General features: G+C 48.6%; 2 pseudogenes; one reads left to right on the forward strand and one right to left on the reverse strand.

The window, feature by feature from the left end:
* LOC132533791 (polycomb protein EED-like) overlaps positions 1-15,938 on the forward strand; it is a 213,781-nt pseudogene that overhangs the window by 66,148 nt on the left and 131,695 nt on the right.
* The window catches only part of LOC132533979 (NADP-dependent malic enzyme, mitochondrial-like), a 37,366-nt pseudogene that overhangs the window by 4,516 nt on the left and 16,912 nt on the right, over positions 1-15,938 (reverse strand).

A 15,938-nucleotide genomic window follows, 5' to 3' on the forward strand; every position in this document is an offset into this window, starting at 1 on the left:
AGGTGAAAGGGTGGGGATACAGAACTTTAGTGATGAGTGTGGTGTGAAACTATACACTGTAAAATCTTATAATTTACTATTAATCACAAATTTTAAAAAGTGGGAAAAAAATCTTCTGGGGCCAAGGAGACAGCAAGCATAGTGCTTCAAAAGACTTTCCTGCCTGAGGCTCTGAGATCCCAGGTTCCATCCCTGCCCACCACCATCAACCAAAGCTGAGCAGTGTTCCATAATGAGCAAATCAATTCAAACCAACACACAAACTACAGTGACTATATCAGGGCCGGGAGTTAGCTCACCTGGGAACATAGGGGCTTTCCCAGATGTGAAACCCAGTCCAGGCCCAGCTCCCACAGCACGGGGGAAGGGGGAAGCTTTGGGGCTATGGGGCCTCTCCCCTCTCCCTCCTTTATCTGAAAAAGTTAGCCCAATGTTCTGAAGCTGGTGACAAGAACAGAAAGGACCTTCATGTCCACACGTTACCTGGAGGGGTATCCACCCCCTTTTTCTGAGTTGGGACAGATACTCAGACATGCACCCTACCTTTGCTTCTGGAAAGTTTCTGGGGGCTTCCTCAGCAGGTGGCCTACCTCTGCAGTGAGGAGGAAGAGCTCATCAGGGATGTTCCACACGTCACCTGCGATGACACCCAATGCCAACCCTGGGAACATGTAAGCGTTGTTGCCCTGCCCAGGAATCAAGGTGTGGCCATCTTCCAGGGTCATGCACTCAAAGGGGCTGCTGCTGGAAAAGATGCCCCAGCCCTGGGGTGGGGGTAGGGGGACAGAGCTGGGAGCCCCCTGCTAGGTCCTAGAACCTGCCTATCTCAGCCTGCCCGCCTACCTGCCCTCCAGCTGCCCACCTGCCTGCCCATTCACCTGTCCAATTGGACACCCACCCACTTGCCTGCCAGCCCCACTGCTCTTGGGCCATGTCCATGCCTCCTCCAGGCTCCCAGGCCCCATCGTCATCTTCCCCTGGAGAGCTCGTCTGCCCGCCTGGTAAGGGCCTGCTGACCTGGGTGGCATGGTAGCACTGCTCAGCTGTGCACTCGGCCCTGCTGGTGGGGTTGCTCAGGGCGAAGATGATGCGACGCTCGTGGAAGGAGGCCGTGTCCCTGAGGAGTTGCTCTGTGAAGGCACCAGCCATGACTGCCACACCTGGGAGCCGGCACACGAGAGAGGAGTCACAGCTAGATTATTTGATCTTGGCCAGTATAGCTAAATGTGTTAATTACTACTATTGCTACTGCTATTGCTAATGCTACTGCTACTGCTACTACTACGGCTTCTGGTGACACCAGGGTTGACCCTGGGACCTCAGAGCCTCAGGCATGGAAGGTATCTGAGCCCTGCTGGAAGCCTCAGTGCTCTGGCGTTGGAACAGGGTGGGGAACACTGTCACATGTGATACCACCTACACCCCAGTCAATCCCCTCCATGTAATATCTGAGAGAGAGGTGATAAAGACAGAGAGAGAAAGACACCATGGCATCACCCTATTATCCATGGAGCTCTCCTGGTGGCAGGATACCAGGGCTTGAACCCAGAGTCAGGTGACTCAAACTCTCTCTTCTCAGTCCAATCCTGTAATACTATAATATTTCATTTTATTTTATTTTATTTTTTGCCATCAGGGTTCTTGTTGGGACTCTATGTCTGCACAGCTCCACCGCTCCCAGTGGCCCCCTTTCCCCTATTTCCTCCAAAGAGAAACACAGAGGGAAGGGGGGCACTGCAGAATAGCTCCACCTTTGAGAAGCTCCCCTCCTGTAGCAGCTCCCTTTGGTGACATGGGACTTGAACTCAGGCCTTCAAGTCTGGTCACATGTGTACTCTGCCAGGAGGGCTCCTGCTGTCCCCATAGTCCCAAGACTTTTACCCTGTAGCTGCTCAACAAAAGCTGTGGCCTGAGCAGAGAGAGCTTTGCCAGCATGGAGTCTCAATACCTCCGAGCCTGGCCGACCCTCCTACCTATGATGGTTGTGGGCTTCACCTGCTGCACCACCTCCTCCAAGGAGCCCATCTCAGCACAGTCCTGAGAAAAAGTCTCTTTTTCAGGGCTCAGATGGCTCCTCCCCTGCAAAGACAGAAAGAAAGGGTGTAGCTGTGAGGAACCTGGGGAGAGTTGCTGCATTTGAGCCACAGAGAGTACTCTGTACTTCTTTCTGAGAGAGAGAAATAGAGAAAGAGAGAGAGAGAAATTCACACACACACACACACACACACACACACACACGGAAGGGTAGCCATCACAGCACCAAAGCTCTCAGTACAGCGACACCCTCCCATGTGGTGCTAGGGTTTGAATGTGATTCAAGTGCATGGCAAGGCACACACCCCGCCCACTGAAATATATGGCTCTTGGATGCAGGTGTCCATGGTTCTTATACTTTAATGTTATTATTATTATTATTATTATTATTATTATTATTATTATTCCCAGCATTGTTATTGCCCAGGCTCAGTACTTACATAACTCCATTACTCTTGGTGGTCTCTATTTCCTTTTTCCTTTCTTTCCTTCTCCCCTCTTCTCCTTTTCTTTTCTTTTCTTTTTTCTCCCCTTCTTTTATAGAGACAGAGAGTGACAGAAAGGGAATAAGGAGAGAAATCTTAAGCCTGTTCTGCTATTCGGGAAATTTTTCATTTGCAGGTCAGGACCAGGCACTTGAACCCAGGTTCTCACAAGTGGGAACGTGTGTGCTCTACTGTCGCGTCTCTGGCGGGGTGCTCTACTGTCGCGTCTCTGGCGGGGGGAAAGGTAACGGACCAGTTCTTTCTCGCTCACGACAGGGGTGACATGAAGTAAAAGACACCAGGGAGCTCTCTAGCGTGCTCAGAACTCGTTTATTAGCAAGGTGGACATGAGTTTAATAGAAAACCAAACAAAGGGAATTATTGAAATATGTCAGAAATTACAGGTTTCTTAAAGGCCGGCTTGGCCCTATGGTAGGGGGCTGGTATCACAGGAATTGATGAGATACAAGACAGTTATTCTCCATGATGCAGCAACTTAATAATCTAAGGGTATTTGAGAGAAGCATAGGGGTTAAACCAGAAGGGTGAGACAGAGAGAAGATGGATATCAAAAAGCCATATAGTTTGGAATTTCTCGTCTGGGGTCTGAGGTGTGTGATGAAGTGTGTTCTTCTGTGATCAGAAGGTAACATTGAATAAGTGAATCTGCAGCCATGTGGCCTGCAGTTAATAGAGGGTAGTATTGGGGTTTCTGTGGGCCTGAGAGTCAAGAAGGAAAGAACTAAGTCTGAGTTTCCCCCCTTTTGCTCATCTCGGTTGAGAGAGACTTACCAAGAGGTTATCTTCTCAGACCTCCATCCAAGGACAGGGGTGGTTCTCCCTAAGCTCTATCAGGTTTACACATAGTCCCAACACTCTACCAGATGTGCCACCTCCTAGCCCCGGTTTTTACATTTTCAGCTCTGACCTTTGAACAGTTTCGTGGGTCCCTCTCCCCAGTTTTCTAAGCTAGTGGAATCTGGGGCTTGAGTTCAGGCTCTAAGTGACATCTGAGTGGGGTCACTCTGTGCTGCAGGGTAATTACATTTCTCTCTGTTTCTCTCTCCTTTTTCCCCTTTCTATTTCTCTCTATCTCTTCCTCTCTACATAAAAAAGCAGCCAGAACTAATGAAGCAGTGTAGGAACTGAGGCCCAATGGTAACCCTGGTGGCAAAATCAATCAAGCCATCAATCCAAATAAAGAGCAGGTCCTGCCCTCATCCTCCTCCTCTCTCACCTGCCTGCCAGACTTGCCTCCTCACAGGTGAGCACCCCATCTCCAGCTACTGTAAGATACCCCATGTCTTGCCCCCAGGCCAACCCACCTTGACAATGAGTCCCCTGGAGTCCACCATCCAGATCTTGGTGGCCTCAGCAGCAGGGATGCCTTCCTGCTCCAGGGCCATGACCAGGAGGTGAGTGATGCCCAAGGCAGCCTGGGGGTGCCACACAGGACAGGCTCAGACCCAGGGAGGTAGCAGCTAGCCCTCCTCCCTCCACACCTGGGGGACGCAGGGATCCTCAAATGAGGGAGGATGCAAAAAGCCCACAGGTCTGGATGTTCCTCCAATGCAGTGCCCGTGCACATGGCAAAGGAGTGCAGTGTCCAGATGAGGCATCGTGCCAGGTTGCCTCTAGGCTTCTCCATTTCCTGGCAGTACCTACCTCCCCAGCTCTTTGGAAGATGAACACATGGCTAGAGAGCCGGCTTCTGGTGACCCACAGAGCCACAAGGATCCCAGCCACTGCCAGGGAGGCTGTGTCTGTGACAGAGCAGAGTGGGCTCAGCTACTTGGTGGGGGTAGGGGGTGCCCCATGTGTCCAGCTGGCTCCCAGAGAGACCGAGGAAGACCTAAGTAGCAGTCTGTTATGTAAAGACAGAAGCTGCTGTGTAGCCCTCCCACTCAGAAGCAAACACAGGAATGGACCAGATCAAATAATGATAATCTTGTGGATGTTAAAGCCAATGAATGGGAACCAGAAGGGAAGAGAGGCTCTTTGGGGAGAGGTAGGAAATCAGGGTCAAGGGATACTGATTTTCTTTCTCCCAGCATCCTACCCCCCAAACACACACACCAGCCCTTTATATTGATTTGCTGTGTGGGGACTCAAGCACAGTATTTGGCCTACATTTTATGCCCAGTGGATCAGCAGGGCCTAACACTACTGCAGACAGAGGAGAATAGATTTTAACATGAATTTACAGCTTGGTTTGCATAGCATGTATATTGTCTGGGGGCCTAGTAGTAGGAGGTCTCTTGGGCTCATGAAATCATATTCAACTCAAAGAAACTTCCAAGGCCAAGTCAGGGAGTCACAAATCTGAACTCACAGATCTTATGACACAAAAGATAGATATCTTTCCCTGAATGACGAGAGGCCCTCGAAATCCAGCAAAGAAGTCTCTGGTCCCCTTTTTGAATAGGTATTTCCTGCCAACCGTCTTTAATATTAATTTCTTGGAGTATAAAGATGTGTTTCTGCCAACCTGATGATTTTTGAGCCCCTGTAAATCTTCCCTAGAATTCCAGGGTTTCCTCAGCCTGGGAACCTATTTCAGCGCAGCCTTCTGCCTCTCGGAGGAGGGATTGTGCTCTGACCAGCAGATGGCTCAAAGACTATCAGCAGAACAGCCTCAAGGCTGGGCCTTGGTCCTGAGAGTGGAATGTTCTCTCTGGTGGCTGGAATCTGAATAACCCTGATAGTATCCACTGCCACCTTGCTTCCTGCTCTACTGCACCCAGTTTGCTCCCCCAGGTCACGAAATATACTTTTCCTAGAACTCTGAGCAGCACCTTGACCTTTGAACATTGGTACTCTCTACCCCAGCAGTGTATGTGGCTTCCTGAGCCCCCCAACACCTTGGCTGCCTTGCTGGCCTTGGGTGTTCTCCCTGGGGTGCCATTGGAGGCTCCCTTTGGAGGAAAAAGTTACTCCCCCCACAACACACAGTTCAGCCCAGAACCTCAAAGGCTGAACAACAAGTCTTGAGCTCTACAACAGAAGGTTTGTTTTTTTCTCCAACATTGACTTTCATGGGGGTTGGGGGTGGCTCTTGGGTGACATATTAAGGATGTAGAAAGGGGGGGATCAGAAGTTGGCTCACCCTGTAGAGTGTACACATTACCATATATAAGGTCCTGGGTTCAAGTCCCCCAGCCACCCTAAGGGAGCTTCTGCAGAGGGGTGGGGGCTTCTCAAGTGGTGGAACAGTACAGTGGTATCTCTCCTTCCCTTGAAGTCTTTCATTCTCCATCTCAAGGAAAAAAATGGTCATTGGGAGTAGTGGAGTCAGGCAGACACTGAACCCCAGTGATAACCCTGGTGACAAAGAGAGAGAGAGAGAGAGAGAGAGAGAGAGAGAGAGAGAGAGAGAGACCATAGCACCTCCAGTGTGTGTGGGCTGGGCTCAAACCTGGGTTATGCACAGGAGAAAGGAGTGCACTATCTGAATGAGCTATTGTGCCTGTCTCCTTCAAAGCCTCCCACCTTAACCACGTTTCTTTCAAATATGTATATTTATTTCATATATATGTAGTCTATCTTTCTTGCTAACATTTATTTTTTATTTACTTTATTTATTTTATCTGGTAGAGCAGAGAGAAACTGAGAGGGGGGAGGTAGAGAGAACCTACAGCACTGCTTCACCACCTACGAAGCTTTCCCCTTGCAGGTAGCAACAGACTGAGGACTTGAACTTGGGTCCTTGCGCATGATAATAAAGCCCTTAACGAGGTACACCACCACCCAGGCCCCAATACTTCATATATCTGTATGTGTGTATTTCAAATATGTATATTCAAGAGGGATTTCATTATTTATCCATTTATTTTTTAAACAAAGCACTGCTCAGTTCAAACTTATGGTTCTGCTGGGATTCTACCTGTACCTCAGAGGCTCAGGAGTGAAAGCCTTTTTGCAAAACCACTGCAATGTCTTTTCAGGATGCTAAGCCCCAGATTCTTGGTCACCTGACAAACCCTTCAGACCAACTAGGGAATGAGGGCTGAATAGTGGGCCAATGTGGCCTCCAGTTGAACCATTTATTGTAGAAGGTGGGCTTGTCGGATGCTAGCCATAGTGACTGGCCAGCTGTCCCTGTGGGCCCATTGTCAGCTCCGTGTCAATAAGCTGGGTCACTTAATGGAAGCCACAAGTGGCCACTGGGAGGCATAAAGGTGATGGGACCGGGTGTGCCCTCACTCACATCTACCCCCATGGACACAGGGACCAGGGCAAAACCAGGGAAGACCAGGTGGGCTTCCCTCTCCCCAGCCTAGTGTGGAGTTGCTGGACTCCAGCAAGGACTCTCCTATCACCACCTCCTTTTTGGTGTCTTCTGGGACATTCCTGGTCTCAGACAGACCAGCAATAGTTCCCAGAGTCAGAGCCACGTATTTCCTCCTAAATTCTGAAGAGAGTCTACCCAAGGATGCAGGACCCAGGCACCCACCCCACCTCCCAGCCCCAACCCCTGGACTGCTTTACTTGGCCTGCTCTGACTCAGCATGACGGCAGCTCTGCCAGAGCCAGAGGGAAAAGCAGGGGCAGCAGGTGCAGCATGCTCTTACACTGGGCTGGCAGTGAGCAGGACTGTTCCCCAGAGAGTCCTTTCCCTGTGGGGTGTCCTCTATCTGCAGTCACAGGCCCATGTGTTGGCTGTGGGGACAGCTTTCTAGTCCCCACTGTTGAGGGCCCCTGGACACAGTCTGGACCCTCCTGGGCACTTCCAATGCAGAACGTGCTTGACAGTGTCTGCTAGCAGCCCCTCCCATCCCCTGTGGTCTTCAAGGCCACCAGAAAGGGGACCCACTACTCACACTTCATCATTCCCTGTAAATGTAAACATGAAGGACATCTGGTTGAGAGAAAGAGAGAGAGAGAGAGAGAGAGAGAGAGAGAGACATCTGCCATACTGCTTTAGTACTCATGAAGCTTCCTGCAGCAGATGAGGACTGGGGGCTTGAACTTGGGTCCTTGAGCATGATAACCTGTATGATCTACTAGCCATGCCACCATATGATCCCCATATATTAGCACTTTAAACATTTACTGTATCTGCCTCAGGTCTTTGTTAGCTACTTCTGTGGAGAGAGGCTGAAACTGTGGTTCACAAAGGTGCTCTGTCCTAGTCCAGTTTGAACTTGCTGGTTGCTTTATTTAGAATGCCCTTTACATGTTTTATTGCATTTTTTGCCACCAGTGTTCTTGATAGGGCTCAATACCTACATGATATATATATATATATACATATATATATATGATAGACATCAAGAGACAGAGAGATTAAGAGTGAGAGAGATAGAAAGAGGAGAGACACCATAACACTGCTCCATTGCTCATGAAGCTTCCCTTTTGTAGGTTATCCCATGTGGTGTCCAGAGGCTAGACCCTATGACCTTGTACACAGTCACAGATATATGCAGTCATGTAATACTCATCTCCCTGGATGCAGCCATGGTCTCCAAGGTCTAGACCAGGGAGCAGTGGTTTAGCAAAGCCCCAGAACTCTCTCCCAGGTCACAGTGAAACCTGAGCCATGAGGCAGTGGAGCCCCAGTAGCACGCTGGCAGCAGGTGGTCCTGTGTGAGGGAATCAGTCCTAGATACTCAGTCCCAAGGCAGAACCTACCTTGCATGTCATCATTTAACATGCAGTACTTGTCTCAGTACTTGTTTAGCAGAAGGTAGGCATTGGCATTGGTGATGCCCTCAAACTGGACATGGCAGTGGATTCCGTATCTGAGTGGAGAAGTCAGTGAGCGTATATGCTACTATGCAAGAGGTCCTGGGTTTGAACCTCAGCCACAACATGGGGGCACCAGTGGAGGGGGGAGTGGCTTCACAAGTAATGGACCAGCGCTGTGATTTCTCTTCTCCTATCTATGTCTCTCCTCTCTATCTCTCTGTAACTCACCCTTTATCTAGAGGAAAGAAAAATAAATGGCTTCTGGGAGCTATGGAGCTGTGCAGGCACTGAGCCCCAGCAATGAGTTGAAAGGGTGACATACCGAAAGGGATAGAGAGCTAGAGAAGGGGAGACACTTCCACAGCACTGCTCCTCTGCACAGGAAGTGTCCCCCCTGCAGGTGCTCACAGATAGTGGCTTGGGATTCAAACCAGGGTCCTCTAGCCTTGTAACATATGCACTCTACCAGACAAGCCCCATAGTGCCTTGTTGCTCCCTATTTTTTGTTGGGGGTCGGGCATAAAACAGAAAGAAACAGCACTGGTCCACCAGGCATAAAGTTCCCCTGGTGTTGGGATGCTCCCATGTGGTGCTGGGATTTGAACCCAGCACTTTCAGCTACTCCCAGCTCCTTGAAGAGTCCCTGAAGAGCCACTGAGACACGCAGTTCATTCAGTTCCTCATCCTGTGTCGGGGGGCTCTGCTCCAAGAGAAGCCAGAGCACTGTGGGCAGCGCTGGCTTATTTAGGCCAGAGGACAACCTCTGTGGGCATTTCTGGATGACATCCCTCTGGCTCTTCTCCACACATCCACCACACTCCTGCCCCTTTGAGCCTCAGCCTCATGTGTCCTCTTCAGCATACTCGTCCCTTCAGGTACATTTTCAGCTCCTTTTTCTGGATCTTTCTTTTTGGTTCCAAGTATGTGTGTGTAGCTGGTTGATGGGATTTGGGGCAAGACAGAGCGAGCAACTCACTGGCCTTAGCTGGACTTCTCTGGGCAGTTCTCCGCAAAGTGAGGGCACCATCATTCCAGGGCAGAGATGTCCCCTCATTAATCTTACAGCCAGCATCCACAGGACCTGCTCACTTACTCAACCTGGCCCCAGATAGGGGTGAGGCATCCTAAATGCTAGAACCTTCTGTGGGAAGGACACATTTCCCCTCCACTCATAATATCCTATAGCCTGCCTCCAGTCACAACAGCTCAGGCCTGGAGGTTTCCCTCTTTGGACTTTAGATGCTGGGTTCCCTCCCCCATGTGTTTCAGTAACCACTCACCTCCAAACCCCACACACACTCACCATTGATGGCCCTGATTGTCTCTGAGTTCAAAGGTGAGGCAGTCTCCATTCCTCATCCCCCCTGAGCAATCCCCCCCTCAGTTTGTTCTCAGAGCCCCTTCCTGCCCCACACCATCCCAGGGGCTTGTGTCTCTCACTTGTGGGTGACTGCATCCATGAACTCATCCAGCATCTGGTCTTAATCCTAATCTTCCCCATGTACATGCTCCTGCCACAGGCTATGTACAGGGGGTCACCCAGCAGCTCCTGGGGCAGACAGACAGACTGACAGACTATTCAGGATGGCAGCCCAGTGGGAAGGATGGATGTGGGGTTGGGAGGTGATGATCTGTGCTGAAGGGGCCTGGGGGCTAAGCTTCCAGCCTAGGGGGCTACTCTGCACCTCCAAGCCAGCTCAGTTATTTGTTTCTTTGTTTAAATTTTGACACAGCATTGGTTTCGGAGCTCGGTTCCTGCACAACAAAACTGCTGGTTCCAGCAATCAATTGTTTTTCTTCCTTTTTGTAATTTATAACTTCATTTTTTTATTTATTGCTGGATAGAGACAGAGAGAAATTGAAAGGGGAGAGGGAGATAGAGAAGGAAAGAGACAGAGACACACATGCAGCTTTACTTCAGTACTTGTGATGTTTTGCCCCTGCAGGTGGGGACCAGGGGCTTGAACCCAGAACCTTGCACACTGCAGTGTGTGCTAAACCAGGGGCACCACTGCCTGCCTCTCTCCACAACTGTTTTTCTTTTAGATACAGGTTCAGAGGTAGAGAGAGTCAGACAGAAGAGAGACACTGGAGTACAGCTTCTAACGTTTGCCTCCCCTCCACACCTGCAGGATCTTTCTTCTCCTTTCTCCTTTTATTTCTTCCTTCCTTCCTTCATTTCTTTCTCTCTCTGTCTCTCTCTCTCTCTGTCTCTCTCTCTCTCTCTTTCTTCCTTCTTTCTTTTCTCTCTTTCTACCTCCCCTTCAACACTGCTTAGCTCTGGTTTATGGTGTGATTGGGGGTTGAACCTGTGACCTCAGAGCCTCAGGCAGGAAAGTATTTGTGTAGAATCCCTGTGCTATCCCTCCCAGCCTTATGTTTCTAAGAATTTATCGTAAGAAGATAATCAGGATGGAACACAAACACTGATCCGTAGATACTCAGTGCTAGAACCAGGTTTCTATTTGCCAGGAGATGAGAAACTTCCTGAGTCCGGTTGTGGAAGGGAATTTCCTTATGGAACTCTGGATACACCCAGCATCCAATCAAATGACACCTTTGGGTGGGGAGGCAAAGGAGACAGCTTAATAGTAATACCAAAAACACCCCATGCCTGAGTCTCCAAGGTCACAGGTTCAATCCTTAGCCATTGCTGATTGGTGCCCTGGTAAAACAATCAAACAGACAGACAGACAAGCAAACAAACAGCTGAATTCTAGTGGCTGGGAAAGGTATCTTTGGACTTAAGGATGGCTTTGGTGGAAAAAAGACTGAAGAAAAGAGTCTAGAATGGGAACCACTATGCTACTTTCACCATTTCTCTCCATGTTCTCCATGACTTTAGCTTTTTGTAACCAGGACTAAGGCATGCACAATTTCATTGCCCAGGACCAAGTTTTTCAGAGAGGGAGAGAGAAAGACAGAGAGAGAGAGAGAGAGAGAGAGAGAGAGAGAGAGAGAGAGAGAGAGAGGAATGAGAAGGAGGAGGTGGTGAAGGAGGAGAAAAGATACCACAGCACCTGAATTTCCCTTAGTGCCAAGCATCCCTGTTTGGTGTGGGGGCTCACACCTGGGCCAGGCCCTTGTCTTACTTGGTCTGGCTTCTTTTCCTGATTCCTTTTAATTTGATGTTTTATTAGTGACTTAATAGTGTGCTACAAAATTATAGGATAATAGAGGTCTAATTCCATACCGTCCCTACCACCAGAGTTCTGTGTTTCCATCCATCTACTGCAGAAATTGCCATAGTTCTGAGGTCATAGGTGTGGGTTGAGTATATATTTCTCTCTCTCTGTGTGTGTGTGTGTGTGTGTGTGTGTGTGTGTGTGTGTATGTGTGTGTATGTGTGTGTGTCTATATACGTGTGTATGTAGTTTTATTTTTTGCCCACTTTTATTCATTTCTATTATTTATTCACTTCCTTTCTAAGTCACATTTACACCTATTACTTTTTCCAAATGTCCTTCCTTTTCCCTCTTTTCTCCCAGAGAAGCAAAACAGTACCTGACTTCCTCTGTTTTTTGAGATTCTCTTCCCTCTCAGTGATGGTATAGAAATAAAGATTCTTGGTGACAAACATTTCAGATCGCAGTGGAATTCAGGTCATCTTCCCTTAACATTTCCCCCCTCTGGTAGTATGAACCAAAATTCTTTTGGGGAGACAGAACAAAGGAGTTCTGGCTTCTGTAACTACTTCATTGCTTGACACATATGTTGCCTGGCCTGGCATCTACATATGTTTCCTGACCTGGCATCTCTCTCTTTCTGCCTGTGTGTCTCTCTCTATCCTTCTCCTGTGTGGCCTGTGCAGAGGAGGTGCCCTGAGGCAGAAGCATCCCTGCCCTTGTGACCCAGATTGGGAGCATTATCTGGTTGTTGGTGCCCATATCCAGCATCACAGGCAGACACTGGTGTGGGTAGACACCCCCGTCATGCTGTGTATAGTGCCAGTTTGCCCACAGGGATGCCCAAGCCATAGCTGCCCAGGTCCCCCAAGCCAAGGATGTGTTCACCACCACAGCCTGCAAGACAGGGGAGTGCTCCTGCAGTGGTCCTTCTCTGGATGCCAGCCTATCTGAGCCAGCGTGGTCCTCTGTCCCCTCGACTCCCCTCTGAGGGTTTTTGGTTGCTGCAGGCTCAGTGGAGGGAACCCATCTGTCATCATCCTTCAGAGAAGCCAAGGTTACGATGCACCAGGATATGGGTTCAGACCTTAGCCCCTGATATCCCTGGAAGCCTTGCTCTGGCCCACTCTCCCTCTGTCAGGCCTTTCCCTGCGTAGCTATGATAGGTGTGTGAGCCTGTCATAACTGGGACAGGTGTGTTGACTCTTCCCTTTAGTGCTGTGGTGGCTTTCTTTCTGGTCCAGGCTGAGAGGACCCAGTACACCACAAAGCAACAGCACAGAAGAGAAGAAACCTACCTTAATGTCATCCTTAGGCCAGGAGTTGAGCATGGTGGCAATGTGGCCCTTGTCATGAATGGTGATGAACAGCCCACTAGAAGAGACACAGCCACAGTCACCAGAGGGCACCAGAACCCAGGCATGCACATCACCATACTGTTCTCAGGCCTGGCTAGAGGTTATCATTTAGGAAGCCACATCTTGAGTGCAAACAGCCTCACACTAGACTGTTTATTCTGTAGGGCCAGAAAATACCTGTCTTCTCACTGGTGCCACCCCCATAGCCTACCCTATAATCACCCTCCACAGGGCACTTGTGAGCTTTCTGGATCCAGGACACTAACATACACACAAGTGCACCGGTCTGCATCTTTTCTTATGTTTCTGTTTGTATTTTTGTTTTGAGTGAATAAAGCCTCTGGACATACGATCAGAGTCACCTCAAAATGAGAATGACATGGAATAAAATGTGCCAGGGGCATGACCTAGCAGTCCATAAATGAGGATGGAGGAGGGTTACTTTTGCTAGAGAGTGATACTATAGCCAGATATTTCCTGCGAACCCCTCGGAGGAACTGGATCCAGCTAACTGACATGTGGAAACCCTAATCCCAGTGATCTTACTTAGAAATTGGGTTTTTCTGAAAGCAGAAGTACATTAGAGTTTGCAGTGAGTACCTCCCTAGCACGTCCTCTCCACTATTCCAAGCTTGGGATCCATGATTTCTCAACAAATTGTTGGCTTCGTATGCTAACTCTCTTTTCAATCACCAGGTTCCAGATGCCACCAGGATGCTGGTCAGGCTTCCCTGGATTGAAGACTCCACCAATGTGTCCTGGAGCTCTGCTTCCCCAGAGACACACCTTACTAGGGAAAGGGAGAGGCAGACTGGGAGTATGGACCGACCAGTCAACGCCCATGTTCAGCGGGGAAGCAATTACAGAAGCCAGACCTTCCACCTTCTGCAACCCTCAATGACCCTGGGTCCATGCTACCAGAGGGCTAAAGAATGGGAAAGCTATCATGGGAGGGGGTGGGTTATGGAGATTGGGTGGTGGGAATTGTGTGGAGTTGTACCCCTCCTACCTTATGTTTTTGTTCATTAATCCTTTCTTAAATAAAAAATTAAAAAAAAAAAAGAAATTGGGTTTTTGCCGACACATTCAAGGTAAGAGGCGCTGTCATCTAGTCTGTTGGTTGTCTCCTGAGAAGAGGGGAAGAGAGAGACTCACAGGTAGAAATGGACATGTAGTGATGATGGCAGACTGGGTGAATGCAGCAGAATCCACAAACTAAACAGGGACTAGGCTTACTTGTGAAGTTCAGAAGCTACAGAGACAAGACAGGACACCCCCCCATAGCTTTTAGAAAGCTCATGACCCTACCACTACCTTCATTCCAGGAGTGAGATGAGATATTTCACTGTTTGAAGCCACAAGTTTCTGATGTATTTTTCAGAAACAAGATACTGAGGAATCAAACTCATGCATGTGCTCTGCCTCTGAGCCAGCTCTGTAGTCCATCTCCCACCACAAGCAATTTTCCTGGGAGAAATCATGGTTTACAGGACAGTTACTGACACCTGAGGACAGTTTCTTATCTCCTTGTGATAGATGGAGATCTTGATGGCCAACAGACATGTGAATAAACGTTTAGTCACTGGTTATCAGAGAAATGCAAGTAAGAACAACAAAGAGATGCCAGCTGTGAGGATGTCAGACATCAGAAAGGACAGAAACACCAAGTGCTGGCAAGGGGATGGGGAGAAGGAAAGCCTTCTATACAGCTGGGAGAATGCAAATCCAAGCCCTGTGGGAAGCAGTTTGGAGATTCTTTTGATTATTCTTATCTTTCTTTTTATAAATCTTTTTAATCATTTTATTGGGGGATAATGGTGTACACTATAGTTGTTGACACATATAAAATAAACCAGGCTCCGTGTAATGTGTGTGCTCTACCAGGTGTGCCCCCACCCAGCCCCTGTAGTCTCTTCAGAACACTAGAAACAGATATGTCCTCTGATCTATCAGTTCCTTTCCTAGGGATCTTGCTAAAGAACACAGAAACACCAGCTCCAAAGAGATCTTTATACACATATATGTTGGTATGCTTCTAGTTCTGCTTCTGGGATCTAGTTCTGCTTCTGTTACATTGCTTGACATTGTGGTCTATTTACATAGTCTTTTCTGTTATACTGCTTTGGTCTCACTCTCCCCCACTGGGAGATTTGGTTTAGCCCTTGCTAGTTTCTTCCTTCTCCCCACGCCCTTTCCTATGTACTTCCTGAGTTCCACGCTTCCTCTGGAGGAGAAAGATGGAGGAGCACATTTCCCGCTCATAAATAAAGATTAGACTGCATTCTCAGCTCAGCCGTGTGTTTCTGGTCGTCTGTTACCCAACCGTGAAGCCAGCCCCGGCAAAAACAACACATATATTCACAGCTGCATAGTTTGTAACAGCTCAAACCCAGAACTAACCCAGATGTCAATGACAGTTGAGTGGCTAGAAAAGCTGTGGTCTGTTTACAAAATGGAATACTGCTCATGCATGCGATCCAATTTTTACTATACATTTGAGAGAGAGAGAGAGAGAGAAGGAAAGAGAGTGTGTGTGGGGGAGGGTAAAGCCATGCCCTGCTACTCATGAATCCCTTTTGTCTCTGTCCATGGTGCTGTTGTGTAGTGTTGGAGATCAAACCCAGAGCCTCATGCTTGGAGGCATATGCTCTCCCTGTGGATCCACCTTTCTGGCCAGAGTTTTGGGCATTTTGTTGAGGTAACTTTAGGAAGTGAATACAACAACCATGTGGCAGCTATGAGCAGAGGCACCCACAGTTTCCCCTCTTTCTTCTCTTGTCACTCTTCCCTTCTTTTTGATAGAGATGAGAGAGAGATCATGAGGAAAAGTGATAGAGATAAGTAGGAAGGGAGGGAGGCAGAGCAAGATACTTAGACGAGAGCCTATAGCACTATTGCACCACCGATGAAGCTTCCCCATGCAGGTGGGGACTGGGGGTTTGAACTCAAGTGCTGGCATATGGTGCATTTCTTAGAATCTGGTCTGCTGAGATTTCATAAGGGGAATTACAGGCAATGCTATCTCCACCCAAAAGAGGCCTGTTAATCACAGCAGCATCTGAAGTTTCCATCAGGAGCCAGAAAAAAACTCTCAACTTTCAGAATTAAGTTACATGAGAGGAAAAAGAAACCAAGACCATTCCACTTAGGAGAATGTAAATGTCCCTTAGGCCTTATCTAAGCCTGCAAAGGAGTGAGTGACCCCTAGAACTCTCCTCAAATAGAATTAGACAAGAGAGACTGACAAA

The sequence above is a fragment of the Erinaceus europaeus genome, chromosome 17, assembly GCF_950295315.1.
Source record: "Erinaceus europaeus chromosome 17, mEriEur2.1, whole genome shotgun sequence".
NCBI lineage: Eukaryota > Metazoa > Chordata > Mammalia > Eulipotyphla > Erinaceidae > Erinaceus > Erinaceus europaeus.